The sequence below is a fragment of the Mesocricetus auratus genome, unplaced genomic scaffold (assembly GCF_017639785.1).
Source record: "Mesocricetus auratus isolate SY011 unplaced genomic scaffold, BCM_Maur_2.0 Super-Scaffold_100001, whole genome shotgun sequence".
Taxonomy (NCBI): domain Eukaryota; kingdom Metazoa; phylum Chordata; class Mammalia; order Rodentia; family Cricetidae; genus Mesocricetus; species Mesocricetus auratus.
The window spans coordinates 14,160,842-14,175,592 of NW_024429187.1; the positions used below are offsets into that span (position 1 = coordinate 14,160,842).

Below are 14,751 nucleotides of genomic sequence, written 5' to 3' on the forward strand. Positions count from 1 at the left end.
CTTTATAATAATGTAGGCACAGAGCACCTCATTTGTTTTCTCTGGATGCACAGCCGTGTCTCTCTCCTCTCAAAGCTCTTCACACGGTGGAAGGTTATGACGACAGCCTGTACAGTCTAGTCTGCGCACACAACACTTCAGTGTTAGGAGCTTTTCCCCCATCTGAAGTCCTCTTCTGGAATTCCAGGGACCTGCATTCATATGCATATGCCTACACACACACACACACACACACACACACACACACACACACACACACACACAAAGCTATCTGGATGTGGTGGTGTGCACCTTTAATCCCAGCATCTGAGAATGCATCTTTTCAAGTTCGAGGCCAGCCTGGTCTACATGCTGAGTTTCAGGATAGCCAGGGCTACAGAGAGAGACCAAGAAAAGCTATTTTTAAAGTTTACTTGTTTCCTTTGTGGTAGCATCCCCATTTGACAAAAGTCAGCCACACGTTACTAAGCCCAAACAGCAGAGGCTGACAAGCATCCATTTGTGTGACCATGACAGCCCAGAGGCAGGACACCTGGAACTCGGAGGCAGTATTCCTGCCCTGAGCCACCCTCCAATCAGAAGAAAGGTGTTCCCCCCACCCCATGCAGTTTCACAATCCACAAAAGGAAATTGCTCTGCCTTACTACCAACCTGGGTTGTAGACTTCATAATTTGCCTTTGTGTTTCAAGGTGGCAGCCAGCCAGGTGTCGTTGGGCACAATGAAGAGGACGATGAAACGTGTTTGCCAGAGGAATATTCAGGATCTGTGGAGACATCCTGGAGAGCTCCTATGGATGCTGGTCCAACTTCAGGTAAACAGACGACCTCTCCTCCAGGGTTTTAAGAATATCGTACAGAGCTGGGAAGATAGCATGATGATGATAAAGTTCTTGTCCAGCAGGCAGAGGGTTCTGAGTTGGATTCCCAGAACCCGTATTTAAAAGGTGGATGTGGCAATGAGTATCTGTCTCCTCTGTGACGATGAGAGGGGAAGCTGGGACAGGAGGCTCCTGGCCAATGAGAGACACATCTCATGGGAAAGGTGAAGAAATCTCAGGAGCACACCTGAGGTTGTCCTCAATTTCCGCATGTGCACGCACAGGCATAGGCACATGCATGTAGCGAGCACATGTGCACAGGCACACACACACAGACACAGAGACACACACACAGACACACACACACACTCACAGGCACATATAGGCACACACAGGCACACACAGGCACATACACAGGCACACACATGTACACACAGGCACACACACAGGCACACACACAGGCACACAAGGCACACACACAGGCACACATAGGCACACACAGGCACACACACAGGCACACACAGGCACACACAGGCACACAAGGCACACACACAGGCACACATAGGCACACACAGGCACACACACAGGCACACACAGGCACACACACAGCACACACACACAGGCACACACACATACAGGCACACACACACACAGACTGGTTATTGGCCAACTATGATGATAATCAAGGGTGATTCCTTTGCATATAGTCCCTTAAAAATCAAGAGGTTTCGTTATCAAAGCTGTCTACCTGCTCCCCACAAGTGTCCAAACCCAGAAAAGAAGCGACGAGGAAGCCTGGCTGGATGTGATCATCGGTACCACCAGCAAAAGGACTGACTGTGACATACCAAGACCCTCAGCCTCTGATTCTAGTACCCGGTACTCCGGAGCAGGGGCCTGCAAGCTTCCAGCCCTGGGACTGCTGCCTACTTTGGAAAGTCTTGTGTGTGAGCTAAGAGAGATTCTTACAGTTTTAGGAGCTAACATTTCATGCCGCACCAGAAAAGAAATTCAAATTTCATTACGTGTGAAGTTTCATTTTTAACGTCCAATGCCATTTGCTGACAAACTGCTAAGAGCGCCTCTGTGTGGAGACCATGGAGCCAGAGCCAGCCATGTGTCCTGCCTGGCCTTCTCCTGGGAGCTTTGCAGCTGATTATCTGTCTAAAAACACCAGCCCTGGAGGGAACTTATAACACGGGGTCATCTGGAACTCAACCAGTGCATCAGAGGGACCGCTCCCCAGGCATCCAGGAAAACCTGGCAGGTCAAGGCCTTGGCTATCTACCAGTGTTGAGAAGTAAGATGGTTATTGTAAACTATCGCAGCTCTGAGCGGGAAAGGGATCCCGGGAACCGGAAGCCAAGGAATGCCACGAAGTCACACCACACAGCACACCTCGCCTGAGGGGCTTACTGGGAGAGACACAGGAAGGTGGCTGCCTCTGCTCAGGGGAGAAGCTCGAGGGAACTGAGTGGGAGGCAGGGGAGGCGGGCTTTATATAGGGCTTCTTGGTGGTGGTGGTGGTGGTGGTGGTGGGGTTTTCCAGGGTGGGGATTGGTGGAATCTCTGTGCTTGAGGCAAGCCCAGGGATAGGTGGGATTTTGAGCTCGGGGAACTGGTGGGTTTTCGAAACCTGGAAGAGAGTTTAGACTTTGTAGCCCTGGAGTGGTTATGTTTGCTAAAAGGGAAGAAAGCGAAACAAGCCTGTGTAGGTTTGTGACTGTAGCTCTATTAGTCTGTCCATTGAGGTACCCAGCAAACACACATCAGGGGCTAGAGAATGATTGAGGCACGGACTGAGTACAGGACAAGGCACAGCTCAGCTCAGGGTTTGCTGCGATCGGGGCAAAGGCGGCAGTGCTGCTGGCGTTTTCCCACTCGTCTTTGGTTTCATCCCTTTTCCCGCTTGCTTGTGGGACTCACAGGTTCAAAGCCGGGCTCTGAAAAGCTGAGTGATCATCAGGTGTCTAGAAAAAAAAAAAAAAAAAGGAAGCCAAGAGTCCCTGATGAAGGCCGTCCTTATCCTGCCCTCTACCACATGTGTCTGAAAGGAGGGAAAGAGCAGACGTCTCACAGCTTTCCCCTCTAACCCAGGGGACCCACGGGCATGGAGGATATGAAAGATCACCTCTTCATTCAGCAAATACAAACAATCTCACCTACCAGGACTTACACATCCAAGCAATAACAGAGCATGTGCTCTCTCTGTCTCTGTCTCTGTCTCTGTCTCTGTCTCTGTCTCTGTCTCTGTCTCTGTCTCTGTCTCTCTCTCCCTCCGTTCCTCCCTCCCCACCATCCTCCCCCCCATCTCTCCATTCTCTCCTTTTCCCTTCTAGCTCTGCGTTATCCGCCCTTTGTGGTGTTGAGCAAGGCTGAGGTGGCCTCTTTTCTGAAGCAGAATTGGTCTCAGAACTTAGCTGTAGCCCTGCCCCCTTGCCCCTCCCCATCCCATCCCCAGAGCCAGGAAAATGCTACTGTGTCAGCTGGAATCCTTAAAAAGTACCCCCACTTATTACCACTGCTGTTTGGATGTTTTAAGATATGTAAGGCTAGCTGGCACCTGAGCCTTGGGGAGACCGAACCATGGGGATGACCATGATTTTGAGGATGGTTTGAGCTACATAGTGAGTACCAGGTCTGCCAGAGCTAAGTGGCACCGTGTCTCAAAACCAAAAAGCCAAGAGAGACAAGTAAGGATGGAGTTAATCAAAGGCGATGTGTGAACAAGTGTCTGCTCACTGCAGATGCAGCACCCGTGACAGACCAAGGAACTGAATCCACCCCAGTCGAGCCTGGTGAACCAGTGAGTTTACTGGGCTTACTTTCAGGAATGTGGTTGAGAGGCTACTTATCAGGGTCACAAGGGATTCCAGGACCCAGCTCTAACACAAAGGCCACCCTAGCATGGGTGAAGATGTGTGGGAGGTGAGGATGTGTGGGAATCCCTGATGCTTCCTACACAGCCCTCAGGAGCTCCCCCTTGGCTCCCACACAGCCCCCAGGAGCTCCCTTTGGCTCCCACACAGCCCCCAGGAGCCCCCCCTTGGCTCCCACACAGCCTGCAGGAGCTCCCTCTTGCCTCCCATTTCCAGCCTTGGGGAGGCACCTTGTAACTTTTGTAAAGGAGCCCTGTAAGTTTCAGGGACTTCCTGAGGCCTTGTAAGGTTCCCTTAGTCTTAGGAGCTGCCCTCCAGCAGGGGGTAGAAGGAAGGAGCAGCAAAACAAGGCTATTATGTTTGCAAGGTAAACAGTGGGTTGGCACAGAAAGTGAATCGGACGACAGTAACAAGTTATTATGAGACACCCATGGAGATGGGAGGAGAGGACTTCAGCAATTTCAGAATGGAGCAGTGGATGCCCCCCCCTCAGTGTTCTCAGCCTGTCTGCTGATGGCCCAGCGGGACTTACACACTCGGCTCCCCACATGAAGGAAATAGCATTGCGGTGCAGAGGGCCCTCCAGCTTTCCTCCTGGATGTTGTGCTCAGGCAGGTTCGTGGCCCCTGAGAGGGCGCTGGAGAACTTAACTAAATCCAATTTGTATTTATTGAGCGCCAACAATATCAGGAGCAAGGCATGACTAAGTTCTGGGTTGCAGAAGAGGGAACACAGAGGGTATGGGGGTCCCACTGCACTGACTGTGATTCAGAGAGAAGAGCAAGAGGAAGCGTGTGTTTCACAGAGACTCCCATGACTCATTAAATTAAGGACATTGTGTAAAACTCTCTCTGGGAAGAGCGTGAACCCTAAACATGGGATGATGGCTAACACAGGGCCTATCGTGTGTGTGTGTGTGTGTGTGTGTGTCAAATATGGTTTTGAATAAGATTGATAGTTGTCAACTGTAGAGAAATACAGTATCACTAAAAAGATTAAAAGGCAAGGAGATTGTGTGTGTGTATCTATATGATGTATATATGTGCATGTGTGTAAATGTATATATGTACATGATGCATATGTGTATTTATGTGTATGATGTGTGTGTGCGAGCACATGTGTGTATGCATGCATGACATATGTGTGTATGTATATGTACGTATACAATGCTTATGTATATGGGCCTGTATGATGTATGTGTGTATATATGATATATATGTGTACATATGTGTGTATGTATATGATACATATGTATGCATGTGTGTATGATGTGTATGTATACATGGTGACATATTGTTTATGATTAATTAAAGCCACTGGAGATCAAAATAGCAAAGAAGCCATGCTCGTTAGCTATAGAAGTCAGGCGGTGGTGGCGCACACCTTCAATCCCACCACTTGGGATGTAGAGGCAGATGGATCTCTGTGAGTTCAAGGCCACACTGAACTACACAAAATCTATGCAGTCCTAAAGAGAAGCAGCTCACACAAAGATGATCTCAGCACTCGGGATCACACACCTTTAGCCTCAGCAGTAGGGAGGTATAAAAAGCAAAGGGTCTCGTGTGGAGATGAGTTTCCAGCCACACTGAGGAGAGGCAGCAGGCAGAGGCTTGGTGGGAGCTCGTGGAGACAGGATCACCCCTTTCAGCCTGAGGCAGAGTAGTGGCCGGCTGCTCTGCTTCTCTGATCTTCAGCTTGAAGCTTGAGTCCCAGTACTAGTTTCTGGGTCTTTTAAGTTTCGTATATAGGTGTATATGTGCATATAAATAAATGATATATGTGTCTATAGATGTCTATGTGTATGTGTATATATATACATATATATATTCCGTTTACTAATCACTATACAAAAAATCTTGTCATTCATTTGAAGAGAAAATTTACTTTGATAACAGGGCTTTTGAAAAATGGGGAAAAAAAGGAAAACCTTTCAGAAGAAAATTATGGTTTATTGGCGTCCTGGATCCCAAACATGTTTTTAGAAAAATGTAACACATCTAAATACCAGTGTGCACAGGGGACAGTCACCTCACGGGGAAGTGACCCCTTTATGAAGAGGCATGCTTACAAACATTTAAATCTGTGTATAGTCAGGCTCCTGCAGGGAGTCATCACTCTTGACCCTTGGGTTACTCCGAGAGGGAAGGAACTGGTGGCCTGGTGGGTTTGAGCAGGCTGGGAGCTGTCAATCACTCCTGTGGGTATTCATCCCTTCACGAGAGAGCAGAGCCTCTGTGTTTCCTGCAGGTGGGCGCTGTGAGCGCTCACACTTGGAACACAAGTTCACTCTTTGCATTTGATCGACAAGAAAGACACTGCACAACAATGGGTTAGGCTACAAGACCCACTGGCCTTCCATCGCCTAGGAACTAACTTCTTAAGCGGCCTTGGGTGGTCTCAGCGGATCTGTGTCCTGGGTTTGCTCTTTGAACCAAGGTTTTCCTGTGTACTGCATGCTAGCCTTGAACATCCTATAGTAGTTTTATTGTTTGATGTTTAAAGAAAGAAGTTTTTTTAAAAAAGAAATACCCATGGTATTGAGGCACTGTCAAAATAGCTCAGTCATGGACTCAGCTTAGGTGTTTGTAAGCAGATGAATTGGGAGAAAGAAAATAATGCTAGATATACACAGTGACATATTATTTAGATATGGAGAGGAATGAAAATATGCATTTGGGGAAAATTGTTGGGATTGGAGTCTACCATTCTAAGTAAATCAAGTCAGACTCAGAAACATAAATATCACACTTTTTTATCATGTGTCAGTTCTAGACTTTCTCCCTGTGTGTGTACGTGTGTGTGTGTGTGTGTGTGTGTGTGTGTGTGTGTGTGTGTGTGACAAGAAAGGAGAAATGAGATTTTTCTGGGAAAGGGACTGGAGGAGGGACATGGTGAGGCAGGGGAGGACGAGGACAGGGAATGTGGTCCAAGGACCCCGTGTAATCATGTGAAAGCATCTTTGCTGAGCTCATCACCAAGGACAGCGAGTGTAAGCTGATAAAAAGATTGTGGGCTTTTTACAGATATTTAGGGTAAAGCTGGTCATCCAGGAGCAAATATCTACCAAGCATCCCTCTGGAATCCAGAGGAAGTGTCTGAGATGCCTGAAAAGCATTCCAGTATGCAGCAGGCATTCCTCCAGCTTTGCGGCTCTCAAAGGATCAATTCTTTCTAGTAAGTTTTCACCTCTGTCTTTTATCTAACCAACTTCCACAGACAGAAGTCTCTCAGGTGATACGTGAATTCTTGTTGGCCGTTGAAATCGCCTGAATTTTAGACTAATGGCAGCCAGCCATCATGGGGAGTTTGACACAAATACTTAACATTTTCCTGACTTTACCGTTTTGCCTGAGGAGGATTGTGGAATGTTGCAGAAGGAATGCAGAGGGCTAAGAAATCTTAGTGCTTAGCCTCTAAGTTCAATATGGGGTTTCTGAAGACCTTAAACACATGACTCAATTTTGCCCAGTAGGAAAGAATTTCCTAAATATTTTCACCATGAACCTGTCAAGGACTAAGTTGGAGAATTCATAGAGTTCTTATTTATTTTCCTTCATTCACAGTAAAGAGAGGGCAAGCCATCATCCTTAAGGGCAGCTGAGCTGTGAGGGTGACTCCTGAGAGGGAAGGCTGAAGACTTGTACGTGAGGTGCGGGCGCTCAGTAAGGAAGGTTTGAGATGGTGCTGTACGTCCTTGCTGCTGCAGTCTGCTGAGGCTGGCCCTGGACTGTCTGCACTAGCGAAAGCTCCATGCATATCCAAGATGGCGGGGTAGGGTGGCGTGGTGCATGGCCGCCAGCTGAGAAGAGAGAGGACATTTGTTTGTGTGTTAATCTCACCAGTTAAGGATAATCTCACCCACGACCACAATTTAAAGCCAAATTTGAAGCAAGCTCTAATTAAACAGTGGCCAGGTGGTTGGGCTCTGGCCCGGTCCATTTCTGGGTCTCCAGAAAATGGCGCTGAATCAAGTTTTGCAGTGGCTTAGGTATTTCTCATCAGGTCCAATCAGGGGCGAGCATGCATCCTACCTCCAGCCTACATCCAATCAGAGGCGAACACACATCCTGATTTATTTCCTGCCTGTGAACGTCCCGCCCACATGTGATCAAGCACATCCAGTGCAGACTGGTCAAACAAACTTGTTTAGGGTAGAGGAAACACGTGGCTTGCCACCTCTATGAACAATGGCCTCCAGCATTCCAGTAGCTATTTTTCCTTGACCAAGGGGCTTGTAGGTCAGAGGCATTTTTGTCTCATGGATTCCTTAGGCATAGTAATTAAAACTTAAAATGTAGCTTTGGCTCTCACACACTGGACTAGAAGTCCTCAGATACCCTTTGGAGGGGCTCCAGGGATAAAGGGATGGGGGTCTATGTAGAGAAACAACTTTTGAATGCCTCAGCATTTGGGCAAAAGCTGAGACCTCTAAGAAGAAATGGGAATGAGGGGCAAGATGAACTTCTGTAGATGCAATAGGACCTACAGTGCTTGCCCCAGTGTGTGTGTGTGTGTGTGTGTGTGTGTGTGTGTGTGTTGGGTATGAGCACGTGTGAACATGTGTGGAGGTCAGAGGTCAATGTTCAACGTTGGGGTCCTCCTCTATCGTTCTCCACTTTATGTTTTGAAACAGGAGAGGATGAACTAGGGTAGGCTATTCTCACTTTCTCAGTGCCAGTCTAGTATAAAGCTGATCTAAGAAACGCATCTTCAAATGCATGCATTAATTCCAATTGCCCTAATTAGGAACTGTCCTGAGCCATTAATGAGCCTGCTTCCTTCCCTGACTTCAAAGCAGGAACTTTGGAACATGGTGCTATTCCGAGTCTCCTTGTATTTACTGAGATGGAAACAAGTGGGTTGATTAGCAGATTGAATTGCTTTCAGAGCAGCGAGGCACCATGAAACATCTACAGAGGCATCTCAGGCACCGGCTTTACCTCTCGTTCCTTAATTAGACCCCATCATTACTCTAATTTTCCCCTGTGGCTTATGATTTGCTGACTCCAAATAATCTGGAGGAAATCTGCTTCGATGCAGGACCCAATCGGTTCACTGAATACGCACTTATTGAGAAAATTCCTCTTTCCACGTGGGAGTCCTTGTTCCAGCCGTAATCTTAACTGCAAGCCAAACAGGGAGAGTCGGGGAGCAACGTCTCTGCCCTTTCAGTAACAGAAGCAATAAGGAGAGGAGGTGTGAGTCATCTGTTAAACATGGTGTACAGCCCAGCTGGTAACGCCAAGCATGGAGTGTCACCAAACATGGGAACCCCACGGGCAGGAGTTGTCAATCCCTACTTTACAGATGCAGACACTAAGATGTGGGGTAAGTTACTTGGGCAGAAGCCACGTTAAGCGATGGAGAAACGGTGGGTTAGCTCTCTAGGCCCTCTCAACGGCAGTGCAGTTAAAAACAGCCAACCCTTCTGCGTTTCGTTCTGTTTTCTGAGACAGGATTCTCTGTGTACCCTTGGCTGTTCTGGGACTCTCTCTGTAGATCAGACTGGCCTGGAATGCGCAGAGATCTGCCTTGTTGTGGAGTGTTATTTTAACTGGGCAAAGATGTGCTACGTTTGTTTGTGCTGCAGAATACTATATAAAGATGTGTTACATTTGTTTATGCTGTATTTGTTGATGTAAGGACGAGGAGTGTTTAATTGTGTAACAATGTGTTGCATTTGTTTCATCATGCCTGCCTAAAGCACCTGATGGGTCTAATAAAGAGTTGAACGGTCAATAGCTGGGCAGAGAAAGGGTAGCCAGGGCTGGTAGACAGAGAGAATAAACAGGGGGAGAAATTTAGGCTCGGGAGAGGAAAGAGAGAAGAGGGAGGAGAGGGACACACTTGGGGCCAGAAGGCAGGCAGCCAGACAGCCAGACACTAGAAGCAGTCAAAGTGAGACAAACGTAAGGAAAGAAAAGCCCCGGGGCAAAAGGTAGATGAAGAGAGCAGGTTAGTTTAAGTTAAAGAGCTAGAAATGAGCCTAAGTGAGGTCTAGCATTCATAATAAGAGGTCTCCGTGTCACGATTTGGGAGCTGGCTGGTGGCCCAAAAGAAAGCCTGCTACTCTGCCTGACTTTGCCTCCCAAGTGCTGGGAGGTGTGCACCATCACCACCACCGCCTCCCCTCCCCCACTGCCTGCCTCAGTTGGCCCTCCTCTATCCAATGAACCACGCTGATGTCGTCCCTGTCGCCTCTCTCTGGGTACCATTCGTGTTCCGGTTCTACGCGAGTTTTAGCTGGCTCCCTTTGGCAGCCGCTGTTGTGACCCCTGGGGTTTGTGCCATGGGATATGCGATATCTAGGCGCTTGCTCACACTTTGGGAGAGCAAGAAGGTGGGTGAGCAACGAGGTGGGGTGACCTCCAGCTTCCCGGGGGGAAGCTTCACCTTGGGACATGAAGTGTCAGCTTCTTTATTTTTGATGGTTTTTAGAGTTAGAAGCAGAACATCAGGTTCCATTATGACAATGTTCACGCTGCAACTCACGGCGTTTTTCACGATATGAACCCGGACGCCCTGCTTGCTCTTCAAGTACTTGCAAAGTTTTTAATCACCTTAAGAGTAAAGTTCAAGTTTCTTGCTGTGAACTTTCATGGTCCTTGTTGGACTCTACCCTAAGGTAATACCAGTATAGGAAGAGAGGGGCAGGGACCGGGGTTTGCAGAAAAAAATATGTACATATGTATATATATATGTGTGTGTATGTTTGTAGTGTATGTGTGCATACACACACACACACATCTTTGTGGTTTGTTCTTATTCATCCCCCTGTGGTGATATTTTGTTTATGATCTAACAAATACAGCTCGCCTGAAGATCAGGGTAGAGCTAGCCACATTAGTTAGCCACAGAGTGTCACGTCTGCTGCGAGGCCTGTGTCCGAGAGTGTGTGGAGGGGATTGACAACACAGAGACTCGTTCAACGATATAAAGAAAACTTTAAACAGGCTCCAAAAAGGTTCAAGAAAACCTCCTAAGAAAAGCTCCTACCAGAGAAGCTTCTGCTCTCTCCTCTCCCCTGGCTGGTTCTGCTCTGACACCAGAGGTGGATGTGTGTGGGTTTTGAAGGTGTGGTTAGTCTTTGGACAAGGTCGAGGTCAGGGCGGTTTCCGTGGGAAGGCCTTTTCCAGGAACTTATTGTATCGTTTTTAGTAAACATGTTTTTACTAAACATTGTCTTACAGCTGCCTACTCCCAGGCAGAAGGGGAAGTGGGTCTCTGCTCAAGGTCTGGTATTCCCACAATTCACCCCTTTTTATTTTCAAATGAGGCACTCCTGGCTTAGGTCAAGTAGGGTCACCCTCCCTTTCCCGTCTTTGGGGGACCTTGAACCCCTGTCTTAGGTGGGAGGGGTCTTCCCCACAGGTTGCCCATTGTCGGAGACACCCCAACCTTAAATCATCTGTAACCAATCTTCATGGCTATCGGGATTGCCATGGGCTAAGCTAAACAATACTTGGTTACGGATCTCTTGCCTCTGGAACAAGGCACGTTTGAGCTCGGCATAAAGCCAGAATGCCTACTGCCACTGCCACCATTTCCAGGACCCCCATTGACATAGCGCCTCTCCATCACCGTACCCATCACCAGATCTGGGCCATAACATTCTACCAGCCTTCGTCTGTTACAAGGGTAACCCGCATGTGATTTACATTTACAACTTGATAAAGTTTACAATCGTTCCAAGATCTGCTCAGGAAAGCATTTAGAAAGTGCACTTGCACAGATACATTAGGTACAATCATTGATGTTACACATGTAGCATTACGAAAAATATAAACAATAGTTGTCGCATTAGGACAAGTTGCATTTCTCCAGAAAAATACACTGGCCTAGGTGCGATTCCAGAAACAGGAACCGCCAAGTCTGATATTTCAAGTGACCATGTCCTGTTCAAATACTGAAAAGAGGCTTTTGCCACTCAATCACAGTCATACCAATGTCCAAATGCTTTAAATGGGTCCTTTTTTCTCTGTTGGCTTTATGATGAAAACTCATGGGTCCGGAAGGTTGATGCAGCAGGTCTGTTGAGAAACTGGAAATCTCGAACCGACTGTTTTCTTTCTTTCTTGGGCTCTAGATTCGATGACATCAAGGGTCAAGAACACTGATTTAGGAGATCTCACTCAAACTGGCTTAGGTAGGCTTCCATGGTCTCAGGTCCAGTTTTTCTCTGCTCCATGCATCTCACTAAATGGTCTGACAGTTGCCGAAGCTTTATTCTTTTCCTGCAAGAAAACACAAACATGCCCTCGACCCCAAATTAGGGTCTTCTCCACTGTCTAGTGCATGGATGTCTCCATTTGACCTGAGCAATGGTTGCTCAAGTTCCATCATGCCAGAATCTGTCTGAAGCTCACTGGCATTCACATTATAAAATTTTTAAATGAGGAGTGTATTATTTGATGAGTCATGTAGGGACTGGGGGCATTATTTCCCCTTTTTTATTTTCTAAAAAAATTTTTTTGAACTGTTGAAGCTGGACCATAACAGTAGAAGGATTTGTCTACCCTCCTTGGTTAACTATCTAGGTAAATTGGGATTATTACTTAGATTATTTGTAGATGCCCATTAAAAAGGACATATCCATTAAATATTTCCCAAAAACTTCTGAAAATCACTCAAAGATTGTAAACTATACTGTGTCCAAATAACTTTTGAAAATTATTTGAAATCTGTGAGCAGTCTTTCCCAATCTAACCTGTAGAGCTCTCACTAGCATCTTAAATTTTTCTGTTAAAACATTAACAGACTGGCTGGATGTTCCTTTTGGCTATATATAAAGCAATCTAGGTAGCTTCTTAACTATTTTTGAAGGGATTTAAGTATCCTTTTAATCATATAAGCAGTTCACACTCACGCATTCACAATCACATTTCATACATACCGGTGTGGCCACACCATACATTCAGAACATACATGCATCTTTTAGTCATCCTTTTTCCCTAGGTCATGATTAGTCTGTTGCAATGAAGCTCCCTTAATTGAAATCTATGTAAAAGAACAACTCCAGCCAATCCTTGAACTAAAAGGGTTAAAAGTCCTGTATGTTCTTTATCATTCCTCCATTTGAGCTATAGTCATGGGGTACAGCCGTACCTACTCCTTGTAACTCTGTAGATGCAAGGTGGGGAGGCCAGGCTTTTGGCAAAAGTTTTTAGAGATGACTCACAAAATAAAACTTAAATGTAAACAAAAATTTCCATTCCATATACCTTTGTCTTTTTCTTTTTCTTTTACTTAATACTAGTACCTCCTTTATTAACCGTTACCAATTTTCAATTCACCCACTTTTAATCCATCCTCCAACTGAGGGTGATCTCTCAGGTTCCCCTTTCTTTCCTGACCTTGGTGTCAGGCGAAGGCCTGGAGATTTAATCCAATCCACCCCCTCAACTGAGGGCGATCTCTCAGGGTCCCCTTACTTTCCTGACCTTTGTCAGGCAAAGGCCTGGAGATTTAATCCGGAATCCGGTACCCCTAGCTTGGTACCCCTTTTTAACACATCCGCATAGCCTTACTGGCCAGCCTTTTAGATCTCTCAGTTCCCCTTTACTTTCCTGACCTCAGTGGATCAGGCGAAAGACTGGAGATTTTTTAATTTTATTTCTTATTTTACCCTTTTTTTTCATTTCTTTTTTTTTCTTTTTCTTTTTTTGTTTTTCTTTTCTTTTTTTTTTTTGAGACTGGGTTTCTCTCTATCCTTTTAGAGGCTGTCCTGGAACTTGCTCTATAGACCAGGATGGCCTCATTCCTTCCTATCTCTGCCTCCCGAGTGTTGGGATTAAAGGCGTATGCCACCAACACCCGGCTCTCTGAATATCATAGCAAACATCCTCCCAATCTGGGACATTTAAGCCTTCCCCAGTAATGAACCATGGGCTCCCTCGTTCAATCCATTTTAAAAAGCCTGCCATGGTTGTAGTCCCCTGTTCTTCAAGCAACTTTTTTACGTGATACTGTAATTTAAACTTCCAGGGACTATTTCCCATTGTTTCTTTTCCTATTTTCCTCCATCTGTCCCTGGCTGGCAAAAGGGGTGACCCCGCCCACTTACCTCGCTTTCACGATCTCGGTAGGACCTCCAATTGTCACGTCTGCTGCGCGGCCTGTGTCCGAGAGTGTGCGGAGGGTGTCGGGGATTGACAACACAGAGACTCGTTCAACGATATAAAGAAAACTTTAAACAGGCTCCAAAAAGGTTCAAGAAAACCTCCTAAGAAAAGCTCCCACCAGAGAAGCTTCTGCTCTCTCCTCTCCCCTGGCTGGTTCTGCTCTGACACCAGAGGTGGATGTGTGTGGGTTTTGAAGGTTAGTCTTTGGACAAGGTTGAGGTCAGGGCGGTATCCGTGGGAAGGCCTTTTCCAGGAACTTATTGTATCGTGTTTAGTAAACATGTTTTTACTAAACATTGTCTTACAGCTGCCTACTCCCAGGCAGAAGGGGAAGTGGGTCTCTGCTCAAGGTCTGGTGTTCCCACAACAGAGGCTAGGCAGTGGTGGCCAATACCTTTAATTCCAGCACTTGGGAGACAGGAGGCAGATGGATCTCTGTTAGTTCAAGGCTACCCTGGGCTACACAAAATTGATCCAGTCTAAGAGAGAAACAGAGTCAGACAGTTGATGGCTCACACCTTTAATCCCAGCACTTGGGATCACAGGCCTTTAGTTCCAGCTCTAAGGGGGTGGAGACAGGAAGGCATAGGGCTCATGGAGAGAGGAATGTAAGGCAGGCAGTCAGTCTGAGCATACAGTCTGAGGACAGGATTGTCCCTTTGGTCTGAGCATTGGTAGAGGTAAGAACTCTCTCTAGTGGCTGGCGGCTCTGCTTCTCTGATCCTTCAGTTTTCACCCCGATAGCTCCAAGTTTTTATTATTAATACCAAAGAGAATTTGTGTTATCCCCCCATTCTCCCACTCTTTAACGATGCCACAGTTTGCAGAATCATTTCCGAACTTTCCTCTCAAAACTGCAGATGCAAGAGCCAGGTGTCTCCCTAGTCCTCCCCTTAGAGTCCTGGCTCTGACCTCAGCGGCAGCCCTTC

The 14,751-nt window shown here is 46.7% G+C and overlaps 1 protein-coding gene across 1 annotated transcript in view; it reads left to right on the forward strand.

The window, feature by feature from the left end:
* The first annotated feature begins 686 nt into the window (after positions 1 to 686).
* Positions 687 to 14,751, forward strand: part of Sspn (sarcospan) — a 70,007-nt gene continuing 55,942 nt past the window's right edge. The window contains exon 1 of the mRNA XM_040743605.1: positions 687 to 813. The gene's annotated coding sequence lies outside the window, so the exon portion shown is untranslated. The remainder of the gene's footprint in view (positions 814 to 14,751) is intronic.